Source organism: Callithrix jacchus, chromosome 14, assembly GCF_049354715.1.
Source record: "Callithrix jacchus isolate 240 chromosome 14, calJac240_pri, whole genome shotgun sequence".
Lineage (NCBI taxonomy): Eukaryota > Metazoa > Chordata > Mammalia > Primates > Cebidae > Callithrix > Callithrix jacchus.
In genome coordinates this window covers 36,812,518-36,836,800 of record NC_133515.1, presented here as the reverse complement: position 1 = coordinate 36,836,800, position 24,283 = coordinate 36,812,518, and the positions used below count along the sequence as shown (strand labels likewise).

At 35.4% G+C, this 24,283-nt stretch overlaps 1 long non-coding RNA gene across 2 annotated transcripts in view; it reads left to right on the top strand.

Moving 5' to 3' along the window:
* Positions 1-24,283, top strand: part of LOC118147262 (uncharacterized) — a 144,154-nt gene that overhangs the window by 101,353 nt on the left and 18,518 nt on the right. The window contains exons 3-4 of one of the 2 annotated variants that reach the window (XR_013526073.1): positions 17,258-17,380; positions 19,757-24,061. This is a non-coding gene — a long non-coding RNA (uncharacterized LOC118147262). Of the gene's footprint in view, positions 1-17,257; positions 17,381-19,756; positions 24,062-24,283 lie in introns of those variants that run through there. The other variant, XR_004733472.3, reaches the window with a different exon arrangement.

Below are 24,283 nucleotides of genomic sequence, written 5' to 3'. Positions count from 1 at the left end.
CCTTGTTCAAGTATTATTCTTCTCTTCCCTCTTCTCTCCTCTCCTCTTCATCTTCTGCTCTTTCACACCTTCTCACCTTTCCTCTCCTCTGCTATTTCCTTTAATATTCTTTATTCCAGAAATGTAATTAATTATACCTTGAACATGTTATTACTTTCCTTTATCTCAGAATGCTCATCAATAAAACTGAAGTGATAAGAGTAGCCTACTCCACATGGTTGTTGGAAGAATTGAGTTAATGCAAGTAAAGTGTTTTAAAAAATGTCTGGCTTATAAGTATTTAGCAAATATTTTACTATGTTTCTCTCTTCTTTGTACATTCCCTGAATGATAGGATATAATCAAACCATGATTGTATTATGTGATCATACCATGTAATTAAATACCATTTTAAGTCATACTTAAGATGAGCTTTAGCCTTATGTCTATCAGCTGTGATCACTCTACTAAGCAGTAAACCCACATACACAGCTGCCACTTCACATTTTACTTTGCTTTCCAATTAACACTACAAATTTAACATATATACAGAAAAACTTTCATGTTCCAAATTCCAGTGCTAAACAAACAACATTATTAATTTTCCCTGACTTGGTAAATGATGCCTTTACCTATCCTTATATAAGTCAGAAACATAAAGACTTTTTTCTTGCCATTCTTTTTCTTTTCCACATATACAACACTGAACTCATTAGAAAATCTTGTCAATACTAACTGTAAAAGATGTCTTACATTTATCCATTCCTTTTAATGTCCATTGCTCTCATCATTATGTAAACATCATCACTCAGCCAAAATATCACCACTATTAATCTATTTATTCAGTTTTTTGTCCTTCTCAAATTCCATACAATTGCCAAAGTGATATTTTATCATTACACATTCCTCATCTCCCTCTTTTAAAACAAACACTTGATTGGATCATAATCAGATATAGATTGAAATTAGAACCCTTTACCATATCCTACATGACATTTCCTATCTCTCAAAAATCATTTCAAATCATTTTACTTATCGCTGGCATTCACTGCAGTTCAGCTATCTTGGTTATATCTTTCAGTTCGTCAAGCATATCATACGATTTCTCAGTTTCTCATGGGGAGAATTTGCACATGCTATTCTTGCTGAATGAAATGATTCTCTCCTAATTTTTCATCTGATGAACTCTGACTTAGCCTTTGTGTCACAGCTTAAATGTCACTTCTGATAACTCTTTCTTGACTACCTGATATAAATTGGGGACCCCTGTAATTCCATCAAGACTGAATTTATTCCTTTGCAGCACTTACCAAATTTGCAATTTGGTAAGTAAAAGTTATAATTTCATAATATTTATTTATGTGTTGTTTAATGACTATCTCCCATGTAATGTATGGGAAAGGCTTAACAAATCATAGATGACATGCTGGAAACAAAGTGAAAGACACTTAATGTGAAGAGAGGTCAATGAAGAAGATGTAACTGTCATGTGTTTTCTTGAAGTAGAGAAGAAGCCAACTAATCGGAGAGAAAAAAATGTATTCAAAGTTGTCATGAAGAAAAGTTCTTTTGAAAAAAGCAATAATAATAATAATAATAATCTGAAGATGAAAAGAGCACTGAGTGCTTGAAAAAAAATCTGGAATGATCAACAATAATACATGGCCTGGCAAATTATTAAATTTCTAGAGCACCAGGAGAAGTACTCATGTATTTGGGTACAAAGACACATAATCCGTAAGGGTGAAGGGTTTTGACTGATACAGACTTTTCTCCTGCAAGATAAATTCCCAAAGAGAAAAAAATGATGCATGTACAGTTGTGCAGAAAATAAATGTGACTCAATAATAATATACCAGCTGATATGAGTTTCAAGTATGAGGGCAATGGACAGAGAGCCTCAAACATCAGAATTCAGGGAAGTAACATTCAGTCACTCATCTTGGAAAATCTTCTCAGTGGCCAGTTGCTGCTAATTCAGTTGAATCAGAATGCCAAGACCTGAAAATGAGAAATGGCAGCAAGGAGGATGATGTTGAGCACTTAACTAATTTACACGCAGAATTAAGACTAAGTACATGTGGGAGTTAAGATTATGAAACAAAATATAGTTGTATTATATCTTGAAAATGTAAAAATAGGAATGTAATAATAAATTTTGGCAGGAGGGGAGGAGAAGTGAGAGGAAGTATGTGAGTACTGATGACCTCATCCTTTATGGAATATAGTCAACAAATACTTGCATCTAAAAATGGTGCTGTAAAGTTGCTGTCTTCATGAATATTACACTCTAGTTAATAAAGACAGAAAGCACAATAAAGATTTTTTTTTCAGTTGGAATATTTTATTTGAAAAATTTTTTTTTAATTTTTTATTGCATTTTAGGTTTTGGGGTACATGTGCAGAACATGCAAGACAGTTGCATAGGTACACACATGGCAGTGTGTTTTGCTTCCTTTCTCCCCTTCACCCACATTTGGCATTTCTCCCCAGGCTATCCCTCCCCAGCTCCCCCCCAACTGGCCCTCCCCTTTTCCCCCCAATAGACCCCAGTGTTTAGTACTCCCCTCCCTGTGTCCATGTGTTCTCATTTTTCATCACCCGCCTATGAGTGAGAATATGCAGTATTTCATTTTTGGTTCTTGTGTCAGTTTGCTGATAATGATGTTCTCCAGATTCATCCATGCCCCTGCAAACGACACAAACTCATCATTTCTGATTGCTGCATAATATTCCATGGTGATAAATGTCTTAAAGCAATTAAATCAGGATAATGAGATAACAAATATGGGAAGTAAGGGATATGTTAGCCTATTAGAAGTTTCTATGAAAAAGTGATTTTCTTTGTTAATATCTAATGTACTGTCACAAAAAGTAACCTAATTTTCCTGTTTTCAAAAATATCTTCCCAAGTTTCAAAGAAATATTGTTTTGAGAAAAAGACATTTGAAAAATGAATTTGTAAATCATTCAATTTTACTTGAGATTCACTGCAAGTTTTTCTTCTGTTAAATGCAACTGAATACTCTATTAAAAACAACATTATAGAGAAATACCAATAAATATCTCTACATACTTATCTGTCTATGAGTATCTTTCTATCTATCCTTTATTTGTGACACATGTATCAACTATCTATCAATAGAATAACAGATAATATTGTTCACCAATTTTAACATTTGTTATCCTGATTTAATTCCTTTAAGCCAGCTGTGGCTTATGAATTGTGCTAGAATTTTCAAAAACTAAGCAGTTTTACAAAACAAATGATTTATTTTATTACATCCCTCGTGGAATAAAAAAACAAAAAAACTTTTACTACTCTCCTATTTGCTAAACTTTCTCTACTGCTGCTGATAACTCTTTAAGTCCAAATAGCTGACTTCATCTGGTAATTTCTATCTTTATTCAGCAGGGTCAACCTTGCCTAGTTTGTTTGTGAGAGGAAATTGATATTTCTTTCAGATATAAATTGGTTTCTTTTTGTCAGGTAAATAAGTTTGAGGACTGCAATTGACAGAACTTTTTGAGCTCAATTGTCCTACACTTGAACCAGTGCCATATTGATAAAAGATTTGATTCTAATTTAAAATAAGAGTGACAAACAGAAACAGAATGACCTAGAAAAATACTTGTCTTAGGATGTGCTCTAAATAGCAAAACAATCATTTTAGAGTAAAAACTTACTTTAGCCATTACAAAATGTTTTATATTTTTCCATGCTGAACAACCTCATATATAGGGTCACTCAGTAAAATTGGTGTCAAATAAAAATTCTGAGCATTTCCATATGCTTTATTTGCTGTATTTATATTGTGGACAAAACCAGGTAAGTAACTGAAGAAGAATACTGGATCACAGGCTAAAATAAACTTGGGTTTATTAAGGAATTATGCTTATAAGGAATTATACTTATATTATAATTATACAATATTATCCCATTGAAATTTTTAAAATGAAAACAAAATGGATGTCTGAAGCTACGACTCATGTTGTTATTCCTGGATACCTTTGCAGAAAAATAAAGAAAAGGTTGGGTGCCATGGCTCATGCCTGTAATCCCAGCACTTTGGGAGGCCAAGGTGGGTGGATCACAAGGTTAAGAGTTTGAAGCCAGCCCGACCAATGTGGTAAAACCCCGTCTCTACTAAAAATACAAAAATTAGCTGGGTGTGATAGTGATTGCCTGTAATCCCACCTACTTGGAAGGTTGAGGCAAGAGGATTGCTTGAACCTGGGGAGGCAGAGGTTGCAGTGAGCCAAGATCACACCATAGTACTCCAGCCTGGGCAACAGAGTGAGACCCTGTCTCAAAAAAGAAAAAATAAAGAAAAATAAAGAAAAAATTGCACAATAATATTAATAAAATTAATAGTGTGAAGAAGGAGCTAATTGAAAACAGTAAGTGGGGCAAAGAAACCTTGGGAAAAAATCCTGTATAAGTAAATTAGTTCTTCTGGATTCCAAAAGTAGTGAAGTAACATCCTATTTATAGATGCTGTTTGTGTCCTGTCTGGATGGATCTTTGTAGTTCTGAAGTTACACAGAGCTGTCCCTACATAAAACTAGAAATCATTAGCTCCAGTTAGTCAGGGAATGAGTAGTCAACAAATAGTTTATTAACACTGTTGAGGTGATAAGACATCGATAGATAGTGTGTCTATTTGTTTGCCCAAGTTTGGAATCAATTGACAGAGAAATAGAAGCAGACAGGTGGACTTTTAAGTGTTTGCTTATTCACTTACTTTCTGTGAGGAAGTGTAAGAGGTATATAAGAGATACAGATCATCTTAGAATCTAGTCGGAAACATGGCAAGTAGAAAGTAAGTATTGTCCATCCTAGGCCAGGTGCGGTGGCTCGTGCCTGTAATCCCAGCACTTTGGGAGGCTGAGGCAGGCAGATCACGAGGTCAGGAGATCAAGTCCATCCTGGCCAAACCCCATCTCTACTAAAAAATGCAAAAAATTAGCTGGGCATGGTGGCACGTGCCTCTAGTCCCAGCTACTCTGGAGGCTGACGCAGAAGAATCACTTGAACCCGGGAGGCAGAGATTGCAGTGAGCCAAGATTGCATCACTGCACTCCAGCCTGGCAACCGAGTGAGACTCCATCTCAAAAAAAAAAAAGTGTTGTCACTCATAATAAATAACTTTTCCATATATTTTATAATCCAACAATTAATTAAACATTATTGGAAAACACAGCTTGTATTTATATTAAAATCTCAGGTGCTAAAATACACACACACACCCCTCTATCTACTTTCTTATTAAAATCAAAAGTATATAAGATAAATACATCTTAATTGCCAAGAGTTGAAGAAAAAGATATAAGGCAAATTAATGAAAACAAGAAGTAACAAGAATAATTACTTGTATGGTTGTGTCAGATTTTTCACAAGTGTGTTTTTTGAATTTTATTATCCCTTCACTTCGGAAAAATACTTTTTTTTAATAATGTGATATATTTTTTGACTGTAATACATAACAATTAAGTGGCTTGTCAATAGAAAAGTCATAAATAAGGAATGACAGTTCATTTCGATGTTAATATATAAACCACTGAATCAGTTGATCCTGAGATTTTTGTCAGCCTAAGTGACATAATTGATTGGATCCACTTGATTGTTGGAATGTGTAAACTTGATTTTTTTAAAAAACTAGATTTATTATGTTTCCCAACTGCAGCTTCTTTGTAGAGAGGCATTTATTGAACTCAACAGCATAGAACTTAACAGAACTAGTTAAGAACATAGCTCAGGAGGATGGTGTTTGTTTATGTGAGGAAGCAAAGATGGAAGATGCAAAGCCATAACCTGGAGCCAGACAATTGTAGGAATATCATATCATAGGGCAGTGGGAGGCACAAGGCAGCAGTCAGAAGGGCTGTTTGAACAAAAGATGTCTTTCTTGCCTGAGGTTGAATTTAATGGATCCATCTACATATACATTTGCACTGCCTTATATCAGAAAAACATAAAATGAATCCTCTGTGTTAATTGAATCTTTTAGAGAAGAGAACCATTAGTACAATGATCAGGAATGAAATTTGACACATTAATATTGAGTAATGCTTTTAGTCTCTAGAAGTAATTTCTAATATATATATTTTAAATTTTTGGTAGTTGCTGGTGCAATTTTAGGTATTTGGATAATCCTCAATACATATTAAATGAAGCAATATATCAATACATGAATAAAAATAATATCAACAGCCTTCCATGGTCTATTCTATGAAGAAAGTACAATTTCCTTGTTTCCAGTGGATCTATGAATAAACAGTCCCAACCAAAAGAGACCCTATCTGTTCTTAAAAATTCTGGACAAATATGCATTATCTTTCTGCTGGTTTATTAACTATAGTATCTCCTCTCATAGATGGACAAACCGTTTGGACTTGACCAGCTACTGTTACAGCTCTTTTACTCTCATAGTCTGGCAAATAGGAATGTTAAGCTCTTTTACTCTTGCAGTTCTGTGAGTTCTGAATTCTTGTCCCACAACTGAGAAGAATGAGATATGCACACACCAAAGAATGGGTAAGGCAGAGTAGAAATTATTGAGTGACAGAAAAGCTCTTGGCAGTAAGAGGGGACCCGAAAGTGGGTTGCCAGAAATGAGGCTGAGGCCAAGGAGTTTTTATGGGCTTGGCATGGGGAAGTGCATGCTTACTAGTTTGTGGGTAGGCTTGGAAAAAGCACCATTCAAAGAGATAGTGTAAGCATTTTTCAGGATGACAGTGTAAAAGACCAATCAGGGGAGGTTGAGTTTATGTAAATAGGTGAAGGATAAGGCCCAATCAGGAGAGAGTGCACCAAACAGAAATGAAAGTTCTCAATCTGGTCCATGAATTTTATTCTGAATTTGATCCATAGATTTTACTTTGAATTTGAAACTTGATTTTCAGGTTTTAGACTGTCCTGGGCTTAAAGGTTGAATTTTCACTGGAGTGCAGTAGTGTGAACACAGCTCACTGCAGCCTTGACCTCCTAGCTAGGACTGCAGGCCCCTGCCACCATGCCTGGCTAATTTTTGAATTTATAGCAGAGATGGGGTTTTGTCATGTTGTCCAAGCTAATATTAATTTTATTTACATCTTTATTCATATAGAACTTATTTTGGGGTAATATGTGATATGAAAATCTAAATTTGTACATTTTACATTATTTGTTAAATGATAGGGTTGACATTAACTTTTCATTTTAATAATAAATATATCTGTACATATTCTATTTGTTTGTGTAAAAATTGTATGTTTCTTACATTCTAATTTTCTGAAACATTTTAGCATCTAGTAAAACAAATCCTATTACATTACTACCTTCATAAATTACTATGATAAAATTATTGTATCAAGTTCCAACAAATCTTTTTTACAGTCACTAAAGTCATCTTAGTTAGAATAATTAGGAATCTACCATACAAAAATATGTTCCTTTCATTTATGCAACTTTTAAAATATTGTCCATTAATTTTTTTGTATAATTCTTATTAAATAAAAATTATTTTTTTGAGGAGAAACTTTACCTCATTATACTGTCAAGTAATTTTTGTTAATGTGTATGAAACACTGTGTATTAGTCTGTTTTCATGCTGCTGATAAAGATATACCTGAGACTGGGAAGAAAAAGAGTTTTAATTGGACTTACAGTTCCACATGGCTGGAGAGGTCTCAGAATAATGGCAGTAGGCAAAGACATTTCTTACATGTTGGCAGCAAGAGAAAATGAGGGAGAACCAAAAGCAGAAACCCCTGATAAACCCATCAGATCTCCTGAGACTTACTCACTATCACGAGAATAGCAGGGGAAGACTGGTGATCCCATTACCTTTCCCTGGGTCCATCTTACAACACGTGGGAATTCTGGAAGATACAATTCAAGCTGAGATTTGAATAGGGGCACAGTCAAACCATGTCACACTGGTTTGTATACTTAGTTTGTAATTTGTAATTGATCACTTAACTAAAATTTTTTATTTAAATTCTTCTTTAGGTTATTCTCTGGAGAAACTATCATATTTTTAGCAACAATAAAATTTTTTAATTTCTATCTTACCAAAATGTATTCTACAAATTTTGTGTTTTGTTTTTGTTATTGTATTACTATGCTGCTAACTTTTAGAATTATGTTTAAAACTGGAGGTGGTGAGAGGCTTTCTTCTGGGAGAGTGATTGTGTTAGAGAACCCTTAAAATCCAGCAGTAGTTAAAATTAGACCGAGTAGATTTAGTTTGAGGATTTAAAAATGTTCTCCAAGTTTCCTTATGCTTTAGCAACTATAAAAGCAGGTGGTAAATTGATAGCTTTCTGTACAATATTAGATAATAAAATAAACCATTGCTCTTGACTAGATTTTTATAATGAATATCTGAAAACAGCATTCCTTTTTTTTTGAGATTAACCAGAAGTATGATTTTGCCTACATTACGTATGAAATATTGATTCAGAAATCAACATATACACATACAAATGTGTATTTATATATACCTAATTATAATATTTATGACTGCACGTAAAACTGGTATATACCAAAGACAAAAAGACCTTTTCATACTACTACTAATAAAAATGATAATGTTTCCAGTAGCTCCACTCACCATGCCATTAATATATTTGTTGAGTGTGTTGGTGCTAAGTAACATTTTGTTCTTCTTTAAATTTATAAAGTACTTTAACATAAATTGTCAGTCTCAGGTTTAGAATAAGTGGCTTATTATTGTTATAATTGTATAACTCTATAATTTAAAACCCTGCAAATGTTCTTAATTAATATTAATTGAGCAAATCATAAATACCATTTTCATTTTTTAAATAAAATTGTTTCCTGGTGAAAGTCTGAAATTCTGTCCTCCTTCCTGTCACTTTTTAGCTCTCTCTGTATTCTGCAATCATTGCCCTGTGCTTGTGGGCCAACCAAGCCTCAGAGAAGGATGTATCTGCAGTAGCAGGGTTATTTCTTGTCACACATCTCTTCATTCTCCAGCTTTGGTAGCAAATCTTACCTTAGTCTTCTCATTAGAAGTAAATCTGAAACACTTGTATCTAGAAAATTTTTTTGCTCCAATTTTAACTCTAAAGGAATAGCTGAGGCCTAGTTTAATTCAAGAAGTCCTTTAGGTGTTGGTTCAAACTTCAGATGATTCTAACATAAACAAGAGACCCTTTCCCCAGTCTTTACAAGATCATCTTAGTGTGTTGATTCTTCAATAGTGATGAAATAAGCAGCTGTTTCCTACAGCTTGATAGTCTTACATCATTTTTATTTCACCTCCTTAAATCATCATCTGTACAGAGAAGCCCTCAATGACCACATCTACCTTCTCACTATTCTGCAGTACTTAGGAACCTTTTGTTTTATACCAAGAATATTTGCAACGTGATTTTTATCACAGCAAAGGAATAAAATAATTCTAGTTTTGACTTTCTTCTTTTGTTAAGCATTATGAATTATTGCTTCTACCACTACACAACATTGTCACACCTTCTGTCTTTGTTGTCATCTTTTAAGTGCTACAAATCTTAAGGGAATGTTAGAATTGTCACCATTCTTTAAGGTGCATAAGATATATGTAGTGCTATCTGCATGGAGTGTACTACGTAAGATCTCTAAGTAGTACAGATAACAGCTAGTCCTGGAATGCTTGTTTGGAAAGGCCTATTTATTACTTTGCTGGACACCAGCATGGAGTACATGGAGTTTAGTTGTAGGAAGAGAGAGGAAAAGGAGAGGAAAGGTTAAATAGGAGGAGTAGAGCTGTGATATAGGACACAGTGCATCTCGGCTTTCTCCATAGTCAGCTGGGCACTGCTGGAGCAAAACTAATTCAACAGTGTTATGCCACACTAAGCCAAAATGACCAGGCCTTTGTAACCTGGCCTCAGTCAGCCACTGGATGTGAATCACCCTTGAGCAAGGTTATCATACTTTCCACAGCTATGGCAATCCCTAAAGGAGCTGACAAATCTTCCAGTAGTTGAGGTAACAAGTAATTCTTTCAAGCTAGAATCTGCGCAGTACATATCTGTGTCCATCCATCACAGCAACACTATTCTAAGTATAGGCATACATATTATGGCATCATTAATCTATGGGTGGGGAGGAGATGTAGAGGGAGGAAAGGTGGGTGGAATAAAACATATGCAAATGAAAACACAGCTAAGGTTTTTAGACTAAGATGAAGTATGTGTCTTTGTATCCTCATGCTTTGTATTTCAAATTCTTAAACAGATGATGATAAATGAATGATTTTGCTTGAGAATTATCTTCATTTCAATCTAGTATACTTTTTTTAGTCTGATGAAAAATCAGTTGAAATTAATCCAAGAAACATGCTGTTTACAAGGATGACCAGTGTTCCAATACTCTTATTTCTCAATCAATAAGGAGTTGATGACATAGATAATTATGAGAACACCATGACCCTAAGGCTAGAGCTATAAAATGTGCCAATAATATAGAAGTTAAAGGTGGTAGAAGTCAAGAATTAAAAGACCAGTGAAAGATAAATTATATTAATAAAACTATAAGCATAGGTTGTGAATATTCAGGTAATATAAAATATGCAAATATATGTATCAATGTACCTTTTTTAATAAAGTTAAGTCAGACGGGTAAATAATATGTACCAACCATCCTTTCTAATATTTTAGGCAGAAGAATTCAGACTTGCCTCTGAGGAAATACTTTAGGCATTCATCTTGTATATTTCACTAAAGCAAATTATAGCCTTAGATTTTCACTCTGAATTCTTGTTAAAAACACTGTGTTTTATGGAAGAAAAAAAATCTGGATGTAGTCAGAGACAAAGCCAGAAGATGAAAACAAAATCTGACAGCAAGAGAAGCCACATCCTTCCTTCCCAGGCATTGCACGATCCCCCGGATGCCACCAGTGTCAGTGAAGCCCACTCTGCAGTCCTTTCTTAGGCAAGGTTCCTACCAAAGAACTTCCCCGAGGGAGGCTTGAGGAGTCTGTCCACTGCTTTCAGGGAGACTGAAACATTCTTTTTGCAATCTAAACAAAACTAAGGCTATCAAATTATGTAGTCAGTGCTTGGTTAAATACTCACTCTTTTTTCTGATTATCACTTATCCCAAAGGCAAGAGCTTCACTCACAAACAACAGAAAGAACAAGGTTAACTTTCCTTCTCAAACCTCTTCATAGAGGAGAAAACACACAGCTGGAATCCTCAACACACTTAACTGCAGTATTTATCAACATAATTTGTTTTTTTTTCTAAATAGAATTTCACACAAAACTAACAAACACATTTGAGAAAAAAATATAGTCACTAAAATTGAGATGCTTTGTATGTTAGAAGTTTGAGTTAATGGACTTGAGCTACCAAAAAAGAAATTGTTCGTGAATCTCAAATTGGTTGAAGATCAAATTAGAAAAAGAAAAAAATTTTAACTTGAGAAATGAATACCCAATTCAATTATTTCTTATGCATTTTTTATACAGATTAAAGCAGTAACACCTAATGGCTGACTCTCACATACTAATAAACATTACCATTTTTGTGAATATATCCAAGGGCAGGCTGTATTTTTATTTCCAAACTTCAGCTCTGTAGCAGCTAAAATGCTTTCCTGCACTGTTATAATCTCCAGTTCTTAAGAGCAGATACTTGATCCCCAATGTGATTTTCATGAAACTTACCTTATATTCTAACATGTCCAGAATCAAGTAGCTTTCTTATTTGCGTAGATTCCTCACTTATCTTCACTTTTTTATTTTTGACAATCAACTTACAATTTCAAATTGGTAAAAAGCATGTTTTTTGTGAGATAGTCCCTGATGCTCTGCTTATGCATCCTTACAGCATCTCTTGTCCCAATGTGCTGTAAGCTTTGTTAAATTTTTACCTTTTCTGAAATTAGATAAACATATGCCTGTGCTATATTTTATATGTAATTATACACTATTAATATCCATTATCTGACCTAAGAGCCTATCTTTTCTCAAGAATTGTAAAAACCTACTTTTCTCAATGGCTTTCAGTCATATGCTTTCATGTGCTTGCTAAGTAGAGTAATTTTAATGTCCTTCTCTCTCCACCAACTCAACATATTTGGGATCACTGTCAGATTTTTCATGTCATAAGTGCTAGTGGTAAAAATTCAGAGATATTCTTTCATATCTTTCAACTTTCATACCTCAATTTATTTGTCTATAATTAACTATAGTTGGCAAGATCATAATTTAAAGCAGAGAAAAATAGCATACGGTAAGTGGAGACGTTCAGCAGAATGGGACAACCATGTGGATACGGGCACTTAGGTGTGAGCCAGAGGACTGTGGGATGGTAGTGCATGCTATCCAGTGTAGGGTGACAGAAAATAAACACAAACCTATGCAGGCATTAGCAAAAAATCAGCTAGGGTTTTAGAAGTGACAAGGTATAAAAATAGTATGTGGCTACAGAGAAACTGCTAAAAATGCAAAGGATGGTGCATAATTATTTCCTTCTAAAGAGTACTGCATGAAAAGGGGGAGTACAATTTTACAGTGAAGAAATCTGGCAAACACTACCTTATCCAAGTAATGAAGGTCAACATCAAGAGGGATAAGTCATCTTGATTACACATACACTTGATGTGATCTGATGAGAACGGCACTTACCTCTGTGGTTGTCTTCATCCATTTGTGCTGCTATAGCAAAATGCCATAGATTGAGTAATTCACAAAGAAGATAAATTAATTTTCTCATAGTTCTGGAGGCAGGGATTTCCAAGATCAAGGCATTGGCAGGTTCACTTGTCTGCTGAGGGCTTTTGCTTCCAAATTGGTACTTTGCTGATCCTCTGAAGGGAAAGAACACTGTTTCTTCACATGACAGAAGGTACAGAAGGGTTGAAAAAGGGCTAAATCTATGAGAAGCTTCTTTTATAAGGGCTTTAATTTCATTTATGAAGGGAGAAACCCTCATGGCCTAATCAACTCTTAAAGGCCTCACCTTTCAATACTATCATCCATTAAGTTTTAACATGTAAATTTTGGAAGGGACACATTTAAACCAGAGTAGTGGCCTTTCTCTTAACCATTGTCTAACTATGAGAAAAACATCAGACAACCCAAATTTAAAAATATTATATAACATACATGACCAGTACTCCTCAAAACGTTCAAAGTCATCACAAAGTAAGAATTATTAAAACCACATGAAGTCTCAGAAACAATTATAGTCTAAAGGAACGAACCTAAAAGACATGTAGACCAAATGTAGCATAGTATTCTCAATGAAATCCTAGAACAGAAAAAGGATGTTAGGCAAAAACTAAGAAAACTGGACTAAAGTATGAGCATTACTTAGTGTATCAATATATCTTTAATAGTTGTAACAAAGGTATGAAAAGAAAATAAGTGCAGGTATAAGAATTCTGTACTATTATTGTAACTTTTCTGTAGATCTAAAATTATTCTAATATAAAAAGTTTATTAATAATTATTTAATGAAATAATGAAAAGAAATTAGGAAAGATACTCAGGCAGACATCAGAGAGATGAAGTTATGGAATAAAGATGAAAACTTTGAGACTGATGCCAGGGGAATTGGCAAAAACTCAAATGGGGTTTTGGTCAGGAATTGGGAAATGTTTTCTGTAAAGGGACAGTGAGTATGTATTTTTAGCTTTGCAGGCCATGTAGTCACTGTAAATACTCAATTCTGCCATTGTAAGATAATGGTAGCCACAGACAATCCATAAACAAATGGACATGATTGTTTAATAAAATTTGTTTACAAAGACAAGTGATGATCTAGATTTTGTCTCTGGATTAGGGTTTATCTCTTGTAGCTACTAGATCTACTGCAATGAAACTCCAGGGAATTAAGACAGAAACAGGGAAAATAGGACAAGAATTCAGTTATTATAACTGGAACTTAAAACAGGGATTGATTAAAAATGCACATGGTCCTAATAGCCTGAGCAGTGGTACAAATCAGAGAGGTTTATTGTGAGTTGTCAGAATTATTGAATATGACTCTTTAAATTCCCTTGACTGAGAACATGATCTGCTCCAGAGGATACTAAGAAGGCAGACAGGCACAGAGCCTGCAGCCATTTTCTCTGACCATTACCTAGAAAGCAGATTGTTCTGTATTGTTGATCAAGCTCAATCAGTGTTCAACCACATCAATAAAACACCTTTTTTCTCCCTACCAAATACCTGTAGGAAATGTGCTCTGCTTATTGCTCAGGATCACAAATCAATTATTCTCCGAATCATAGTAGGCAGACAAATGTTTGCCCTTTTTGCTGCCACAGTTTAAGAATCTAAGAAAGGGCTAGTTCTTTCTCAAAGACTCAATTAGTCTGTTGCCCATTTTTTCAGAAATGAAGACACAGCGATATTGATAATGTGATATACACATGGGCTGAACTAAAGCATGTAGATGCTTCATTTAATATAGTCTTCACCCTGTATATCATGCTTTGATTGGGCTATCCCTCTCATTCTCATCAATCACACAGAGTGTCTCAAAAGCACAGCATGTGACCAGAGGAGAGTCAAGAACTGTGGGCACACTTTTGAGCCTTCTGAGGGCCAAAACTTTGCATCATCTCAAACCCTATTTGACCTGAAGCACTATACTAGGAACTACCTGTTAAAACAGGCATTATAAGACCTGGGTGACACAAAAATTTCCCTTTGCCAGTTAACACATTGGCATGAAGTTCTCTGCTAGCTTCATTGCAATCCAACTCTTAGTATTGACAAGAGGAACTACCAATACTCAGAGGTATATGAAGAAAATTGCTTAAAATTGGGATACAGTAGAACAGTAGCCCTGAATAGTCAAGTATTTAGAAGTGTCCTCTAGGGCACAGAGAGGTGAAAGGTGAGTGCTTAAAACATAAGAGAAATACCAGCTAAAAACTCATGCCTGGAGGTAACACAGACTCTATGTAATCTAGGGGGCAATTGCTGATCACATGAACATCAATCCCTCTGTCTCATTCATATCTATTAGATAAAGTTAAATACTACTTGAAACTCTTAAAATGTTTTATAGAGCAACTGTTTTTTCCACAATTCTTACAGCTTTATTAGTATATTTTACAGCTTTATTAGTAATTTGAAAAATTATTTCCATTTTTCAGATAACAGAAATATGATTGGCCCACAAAATATATTATTTACCTATGAAATAGACATCATATTGGTACTTTTGAGACAGTTTAACTTATATTTATAAATGTGTGTCCTTGGTGAGAATTGGAATGATAGAATAAGAGCACAAACTTTTCTTCAGATTCTTTAATCTAAAAGAACAACAGACATCAACATTCGTACTACGTTTCTTAAATGTTTGACATATTTTACGGCCAAGGTGAACAGAAGAGAATGAGACCTGACAAAGATCAGATACTGTTATTTCAAGGAAATAAAACAAATCGATTGAAGGTCAGCATGCCATTAGAATCCAAACTATTAATAATTCAGGACTGAACTTACATTTTAAGAACTATTAGTCTGATTATTTTACTAAACAATGTAAAAAATGTATGCCCAAGCTATACTCTTATTTATTCTTTTTGTTGTGTTATGTGTGCCTTTAAGGGTATTTTCAGGCTTCCTTCATAACTATATCTGAAAAAAAACTTACAGTTATTGTTACAACACATTACAAGACTACACCATAAAGGAAGTTCACCCATGTGGTTTACAATCAGTAACTTTTTTCTTTATTCCTCAGATGTCTCAAGGTTAAAATGGAAAAAACTTTTGATGGCAGAGGGTGGAGGTCTCAAAATAAAATGTGTCTAGTAGAAGAAGAGGAGGCTACTAAATCCCTGAAAATGTCAGGAAGTGGGTCATAGCACTTACAGTAAGGTCAGCAATCTCCCAGGGTGCCTACAAAACACTGGTAGAAACTTTCTTTAAAAAATGTTCTAAGCTAGAGCTGTGGCTGTCTTGTCATAATTTTTATATTTATCCCTAAAAATCAATGGGCAGAATTAGGGGATGTGATTCTGATTACAGTTAAATTTCTAAGAAACTGAATGCCCTTGTATAAACCAACTTAGACTTTCTAGAATTCATTTTCTTCATTGTTAAATTTAAAAGTTTGAACTATATCGGTATTTTTCAACTTGACAGCATACTTGTAGTTTTTAATGGTATATAAGGCTGTGAGTAACAGAAATCAGATAACTTTAGCAAAAATTAGGTTTTACTTGGTGATTCGATTTGATCACAGCATTAATAGAAGCTACATAACCAAACTGAAGGAGAGGCATGGATAAAGGAAGCTTGGAAATTCTTAGTAGCTGGAGTTTGTAGATCTTTTTTGTTCCTGTTACTGCAATGAGGATGACAGCCTCAGGGATCTTTGGTCTTTGGTTTATTCCATTCAGACATAAAATTCTAGAGAAAGAATCTACGTAGGCTCTAGTGGGTCAAAAGTCTATCATTATGTGATACAGCTGTTGACCAAGGGTACAGAATCTTGTAGCACAGATTTACCTTTGGAGATCCACCCCTGTGAAAATGCAAACAAAACTGTTAATAATTCCCTACACTCAAACATGCCCAATCTAATATAATTCTGGTGTGATCCTTCTATTTTCATAATACTGTCATAAAGTCACTCACATTCTGTCCAATAGGAGACAACACCTTTTTTTTTTTTGAAACAGAGTCTCGCTCTGTCACCAGGCTGGAGAGCACTGGCATGATCTCAGCTCACTGCAACCTCCACCTCCCAGGTTCAAGGGATTCTTCTGCCTCAGCCTCCCGAGTGGCTGGGACTACAGATGTGCACCACCATGCCCAGATAATTTTTGTATTTTTAGTAGAGACATTTCACCATGTTGGCCAGGATGGTCTTGACCTCGTGATCCACCTGCCTTGGCCTCCCAAAGTGTTGGGATCACAGGTGTGAGCCACTGTGCCTGGCCAAGATAACACATTTTTATTCCCAGTTCCTGCATTCAAGTTTCATGGTCTCTGTTGTAGTATACATGGTTGATGGCCTATTTGGTATCTGTCTCCCTTTCACCTTTTTAAATATCACTCCAATTTTCATTCATGTATTTTCACTCTTCACAAACACTTATACTTCACGAATGACCATCACAGCTTCAAATGTTTTAGTGCAGTAACACTCCCTTGTCAGATACTGTTTAGAACAAATCTTATACCTTAATTCTGACTAGTGAGTTTTGAGAAAAACAGCTTTGGAGATTTCTTGGGAAAAAAATTCTGTCTTTTAAGAGAAATAGGAAGCAAGAAATAGTCTGTTTGACTTGTGGATGTTTTGTGCCCAGATTCATGGTCCATTCTGCCCAGAACACTGGCTTCTACTCGAGTAGCAAGACAATGCAGAGAGAATAAATGAGAAAAAATCTGAGGAAAATGAAGCAAAGCCTGCTCTACTTCTGAATTTTCAGGTATGTGACTTATAGTTTGAGTTTAGTTTGATTATACTTGCAGCCCAAAGGACTCTAATTTATTCGCTAACTTCTAACTCAAAATATCTTGGTGATGCTTATTCTTCCTCTATATATGTGTTATCATATCTCAGTTTTCTATATTTATTAGAGAAAAATAGTAGTTATTTTCCCCTTGTAAAAACTTCCTATGTATGATAGAGGAGTGAAAGAAACATGTATATTAAAATACATAATACATTATAATGGCAACTGTAAAATTATAGAGAGACCAGTGCCCTTGAATTTGCAACTGAAATATAGTTACTTCTTCCCCTACCTCTTCTATATTCTACTTGAATTCACTTTGCACCTTTACTCGCATGGAGAAGCAAGGAAAATTCTCAATCTTAAGAAAAAAAAAGCCTGTCCACATTGATGGCAGAATAAAAGGCAGCCAACAAGAACCATTTCTCTTTCCTGGATACTCCTAAATACCCATCATATTTGTTCTGGAAGATCAGATCCAATAATCTAAAATACAAAAATCCTTTTCCATAATTTCCCCATTTATATTAAGATTTTCATAAAGGTTATGCTTTTAAATACAGTTTATGGTTTAATGAAACCATGATTAGAAGCCTATTCCCTTGCAATAAGCCCTCTAGGCTGATACTACTCAGAGAAGTTAAAATTTTCAAAGTGGGCTATTAGCTACAGTCCTGACAGACATGTTTAACTCCTCTACCATTACTCCTTTGTTCATGGCACTGGGTTTATCTGTATGATAAAGTGACAGATTATCTCTATGGGAGAAACAGCATCTTACCATTGAGATGCATTGTTCCCCAGCTTTCAGTGGACTTTGCTATGGTTTAGGGAAACAATCACTTACAGCCGATTGATAGAAAATAAGGTCAGTGAGTTTCACAAACAGCCCCCTCTTTATTTCTTTTATTTTGAATTGGTTTCTTGGTTGGATGCAGAGTATAAAGCATTGAGTAATTTCATGGATGAATGATATTGACAGCAGCAGGGAAAGTAACTTGAAATCTAGATTAAGTGTCTATTTGGTGCGGACAAATCTTTGCCCCCTTCATGATAGAAGGGGTCACATGTAATCAACCTACTATCAGAGAGCTGGCTGGTCCACTAATGCATGGTGTCACATAATGGATTTGGAGTTGGCCTCAGCAAGAGGAATAGCCAAGCCAAAGCCGATAAGGGAAATTTTCATATGGTTAAATGCATGAATCTGTCCCATGTCTTCCCTTTAACTACTTTGTTTCTTGAGCTCATTGTATGAACCCTGGCTTCGATGGGAAAGGAGGCTAATGGACATCCACAGAGGCTCACCATGTCCTTCTGATTATGAGAGACTGTTTTGCAATGGTGGTCTTCTGGTGCATATTCCCATAGGATACATATATTTTCAGACTGTAAGCCAGCACTTTTGAGGACATCTGTTGTGGAAGATTTGTGGGGTTGTTTGTTTAAACATCTAATTTGTCACAAACCAACAATTTTCTAGAACTGCTCTTAGTCTATTCTTAGATCGTTAGACACATACTCTTTCACCTAAACTTCTTGCCACAAAATCCTCTCATATTAATATTCCTTTATTAGATATATGACCAGACTATTTGTCACTGTCTAAGAATTAGTATGTATTGTGACCTGAGGCCATCTACCCCGTTGAAGCAAAGTGAAAAACAAGGTATCTTTTTTGAAGATCTGCCAATGGGAATATTTCTTTTCTTTGTTATCTGACAATCTCCTAGAAGAGTTTTAACACTGCTCCAAAATGGATCTGGCTGGTTCTGCTATGTTGTGTGACGGTCTCTTTAAATCAGGCTCATTTTTCATCTTCATCAACTAGTCATTATACTGTAAAGTCATTATATAATGAGTGATGATGCACCATAGCTGTAGTTGTATAACTATTTATGATTTCAAGTTCTGTTTGGAACTAGTCTCTGATGAAATGCTGTTGCATGTGCTTAGCTAGAAATATTGGAAATCTTCTGGTTCACACTTCCATTCAAGTCCAGTGGTTATATGCTTTGCTATAATCAGGAGCTTCAACAAAACAATGGTTTCACACTAAATAGATCCTGACCTAAGAATCCTCTATTCCACTACTCTTATATATGGTTGCATCACGTACCACATATCACTTCAGTTTGCTGCAGATATATTGAACATTAACTTGCTAATAAGGAATTTGGCGTGGAAGCACCAGATCTTTAACACATCTTAAGTGTTGTATTTGTTACCTATTTCTGTATTAAAGAAAAATTACCCTGAAAACTTAGTGATTTGAAACAAATATTTATTCTTTTACAGTTTTTGTGGATGAGGAATCTGGGCACAGCTTAATTGAGTCCTCTGGTTCAGTTTTTTTCATAGGCCTGAATTGAAGTGTTGGCCAAGGCTGATGTCTTATTTGAAGGCTTCAATGGAGAAGAGAGGTGGAATCTGCTTCCAAGCTCATTCATGTGGCTGTTGGCAACATTCAGTTCCTTGAAGACTACTGGGCCGAGGGTCTTGGCTCTTTTCCTCACTGTTGGCCAGGGACTTGCTTTAGTCCTTTGACATGTAAACCTTTTCATGCCACAGTTCATAACATTATGGTTGGCCTCTTCAGAGTGAGCAGTTGAGAAAGGATAAAGGAAGCCAGAGTGTTGTATTGTAACTCTATTATAGAAGTGAAATATCTTTAATTTCACTATATTCTATTTGCCAAATACCAGTAGGTCCACTTCATACTCAAGATAATGGAATTAAAAAGGACTTGAATACAGGGAGGTAGGAAATCGTTGGGAGCCATCTTAGACGCTATTATGAAAGGCCTCCGCTTTAAGAATAAAACACTTTTGTCCATCTGATGAATGGAAGAAGGGTGTTTAAATATGGCATATGTCATCTGTAAAATTGAACAGCAGATATTAAATATCTTTAGTCAAATAAGTTATAGGCTGTGTCTTCAATTTGAAGCGCAAATCTCAGATCAGTCCAGACCAATATATTCTCAAGAACTTCACTGAGGTTGTAGTATTCTGTATTTGTTGTGAAATTTGTCTCGTATACACCATCATCCACATATTTTTGCACATTTGTAGGGAACTTCTTACTTATACCTACCAGATCCTGTCAGAATTTCATCATTCATGTAATAAACCAGTCTGATGACTTGGTAGGCTTCAAAAGACCAGAGACTCTAGAGAAGGGGTGTCCAATCTTTTGGCTTCCCTGGGCCACATTGGAAGAAGAAGAAGAAGAATTGTCTTGAACCACACATAATATACAGTAACACTGATGATAGCTGATAAGTTAAAAACAATTGCAAAGTACCTCATAATGTTTTAAGAAACTTTGCAAATTTGTGTTGGGTTGCACTCAAAGCCATCCTGGGTTACATGAAGCCTGCAGGCTGTGGGTTGGACAAGCTTGTTTTACAGTTTATAGACTGTGGCAAGAACAAAGTGTCAGAGCCTTATTGGTATGAAGTTCTCATACCAGATGCAAGAGGTTGGCTTTGGGTGTCTTCCTGTTCTAGAAGGGAGAACAATGTGTTAGCTAGATCAATTACTGTATATCAAGTGCCAAGGAGCATAAGTGGAACAATAGTTATAATTAAGGCCACTACCCAATTATATTTATGGTAATATAAAATTGTTCTGTTAGTTCCTTCAGTCTTCCTTTCAGGCTAAATTAGAAAATTCAAACTTTGCTGATGAAGAAATAAAAAGGGTAAAGCACTTTTGGAAGATTCCAACATATTCCCTTGACAAGGACAAAAAAAGTGTCTAGCGGATTTTAGTATCATACAAGAATGAAGCATGAAGCAGTAGATAGGCAAAATACATGCATAGCACAGAATTCATAAAATTCATGCCTCCTAGTGTTTTTAAATCCTGTCCTCTGCATAATGACAAGGGATTTGTTAGACCTTTAATTGTAAGCTAGCTTTGGCCACTGCTAGATCAGGTTTGTATAGTTAATTCAGCATAGACTTGTAGCTGGTTGGTAAACTATCATACAGATTACAATATTTCATTGCAACAAATTCTGTCTGCTCCACATTTCTAATTTGCTATTATTGATTAAACACTTTCAGATTGTCTTGAGAGCTTTCATAACCTATGAACAAATATATACATTTTCTAATGGATTGTTACTTATGGCCAGAATGTTCATTGTAAGATTGCAGGAGGATACCACATAAAAAATGTTCGTAGGTATGTGCCAGTTAACATACCACTAAAAGGTTTTAGCTGAATAACATACCACTCAAAAGTTTTGTGACATAAAAAAAATCACTTGATTAGACTCACAGATGCTGTGGGTTAGAAAATTGGAAAAGTCATAGTGAGGACGCATCATCTCTGATTTGTGGTCTCTGAAGTCTTAGCAGGGCAAAGTGAAGGCTGGAAATGATTCAACATTTTGGAGTTGGAATCACATGGATTTATCTTCACTTACTTGTCTGTGAGTTGATAGCTTAGGGCCAGAACACCTACACAAGGCCATTCTATGGCTAGCTCTTACTTGGGCTAGTTTGGGCTTCCTTGTGGTGTGGTAGTTGTGTTCCAGAATCAGTATCCCAAGGGGAGTAGGGGAGGGTGGAAACAGAAGCTACAAGTTTCTTGAGGCCGAAGCCTTGAAATTTACATAGTGTAACTTCTGTCATATTCAAGTTAGGTATTTTCAAGCTCCTGATTAGTGGAAGGGAATAGGTGACCTACGTGTCTCAGTGGTAGAAATATCAAAAAAGCCAGGGTGCAATGTCTCACATCTGTAATCCCAGCATTTTGGAAAGCCAAGGTGGGTGGATCCCTTGAGATCAGGAGTTAGAGACCAGCCTGACCAACATGGTGAAACCCTGCCTCTACAAAATACAAAATTAGCTGGGCATGGTGTCAGGTGCCTGTAATCCCATATTCTAAGGAGGCTGAGGCAGGAAAATCACTTGAACCTGGGAGGCAGAGGTTGCCGAGCTGAGATTGGGCCATTGAACTCCAGCCTGGGCAAAAAGAGTGAAACTCTATCTCAAAAAAAAGAAAAAAGAAAAAAAAAAGGAAAAAAAGAAATGTCAAAAGATTTAGGTGTCATATTTTAAACCTGCTATTAGGGGATTTGATTCTTGAAATTTACTGGCTTATCTTTGTTATTACTGTTTTATTTATTTTGAAGGATCCAAATCTTTCCTTATAATGCGCTTAATGTTCCTATAAGAATCCTAGAGAATTTAATCAGCTGTGTCATGCAAGTTCTCAGATTTTTCTTCATATTTAGCTGATAATTTTTAGATGTGACTTTATCACATCTTATTTTATCTATCATTACTGCAAAAAACATGAAAAATTTTATTTTCAATTTTACATTGTCCCTTAATCACTAACACCAAGATTCAAATTCCCTAAGTTCTTTAATTTAAATAATCTGAAATTTGAAATGCAGCATCAGGGTAGGAAAGAACCAATTTTACCCTTTCAGAGGGACTTGCAGAGAATTGCAAATCAATACTATGAAAGATCAAAGAAAAATATTTTAATGGTTCTACAATTCCACGTTTCTGGGAAGCTTTCCTCTTTATCCCTATAGTCACAAATGGACACAGTTGATAATGTAATTCACTAGCATCTACACCAAGTATCTGCACTTATGAACCTGTTACCAATGTCTTTTATTCAGGATATGCAAGATTGGTTTGATTGGAAGCTGCAGAAACTGATGCTAATTTATGTAAGGAAGGATTTATGCAATGCCACTGGATGAGCTCATGAAATCAAAGGTATAATATTCCAGGATCTTGGGTATCTCTGGTTTCATTAGTAGTGAAAGTGCATGTATATTTCTTCTTCAGATAATACTGCCATTCAACTCACTCAACTCCAGATACCCTTTGCAGTCATAATTCTTAAAAGTCACTAGTGGTGCTTACTGTATAGCAGTTACCCAGATTTTATTTTTCATGGAAACTTTCTTTCCCTCGTTTATTCTGAGCATTATAAATTAACATAGGGGCACGTGGAAAAGACACTCCCATGAGAATAAACGGTTTTGGTTTTGTCAATAGGCAAACTTATCTCTGGAGTTCAAAGGCCAAGAGCAGATGTCAAGGAAGGGACTTCTTCAAAGACACTCAAAGACTGCCAGTTTCCAAGATTAGCACTGCCACTACAAAAATTCTGCCACATTCAGAGTTGGGCTGAATCCAGTGGCTACTTCTCTAATTGAAGGGTCCTGGTGTGATTCCCTAAGTTCTTTAATTTAACTACCATCAGTTGTTCCCCAGCAGGCTTTTCCAGCCACTGCTGGATTGCTTTTGCTGCTACCTATATGCAAGAGTCGACAGTCTCAGTGAATAATTCAAAGGAATTAATGACAGTAAGGAGTTCAGTGAAATTAATTGCTAGTTCACGATGAGACTTCTTGTTTATTTTGTTCTCTGTGTTTGTTGTAGCCACTAAAATTAGTTGCCCCCTTCTGTACCTGGCTCTCTTACCTGTACTAACTGTCTTCTTCAGCAAATATCCTCTGTGCTGAACGGACCATCAAATAACTGATAGAAGACAAGACACTTAATTGTCTATTGATAAGCAAATTTAACGAATTAGAATTATGCTTCAGCCTCTTATTTTGGGGTCCGTAGTGAATTCTTTATTTTTTTTTAAAATAAAAATTACTGGGTAAAAATTAAATGACTCTTATCTTTCTTTTTTTCTAGTTTATGTTATTCTGCTGAGCATCATCTTCAGGCCATTCTTCAGCTCAGGTTTATTGGCTTCACAATTTTTTTTTTTTTTGGCATTTCTTTCATCTCTTTGGAAATTTCTTTAGTAATATTCATTGTTCATATTTTATATCTCTGATCAATGTTGACAATGTTTCTGATCATAATTTAATTAAATTTGTCAG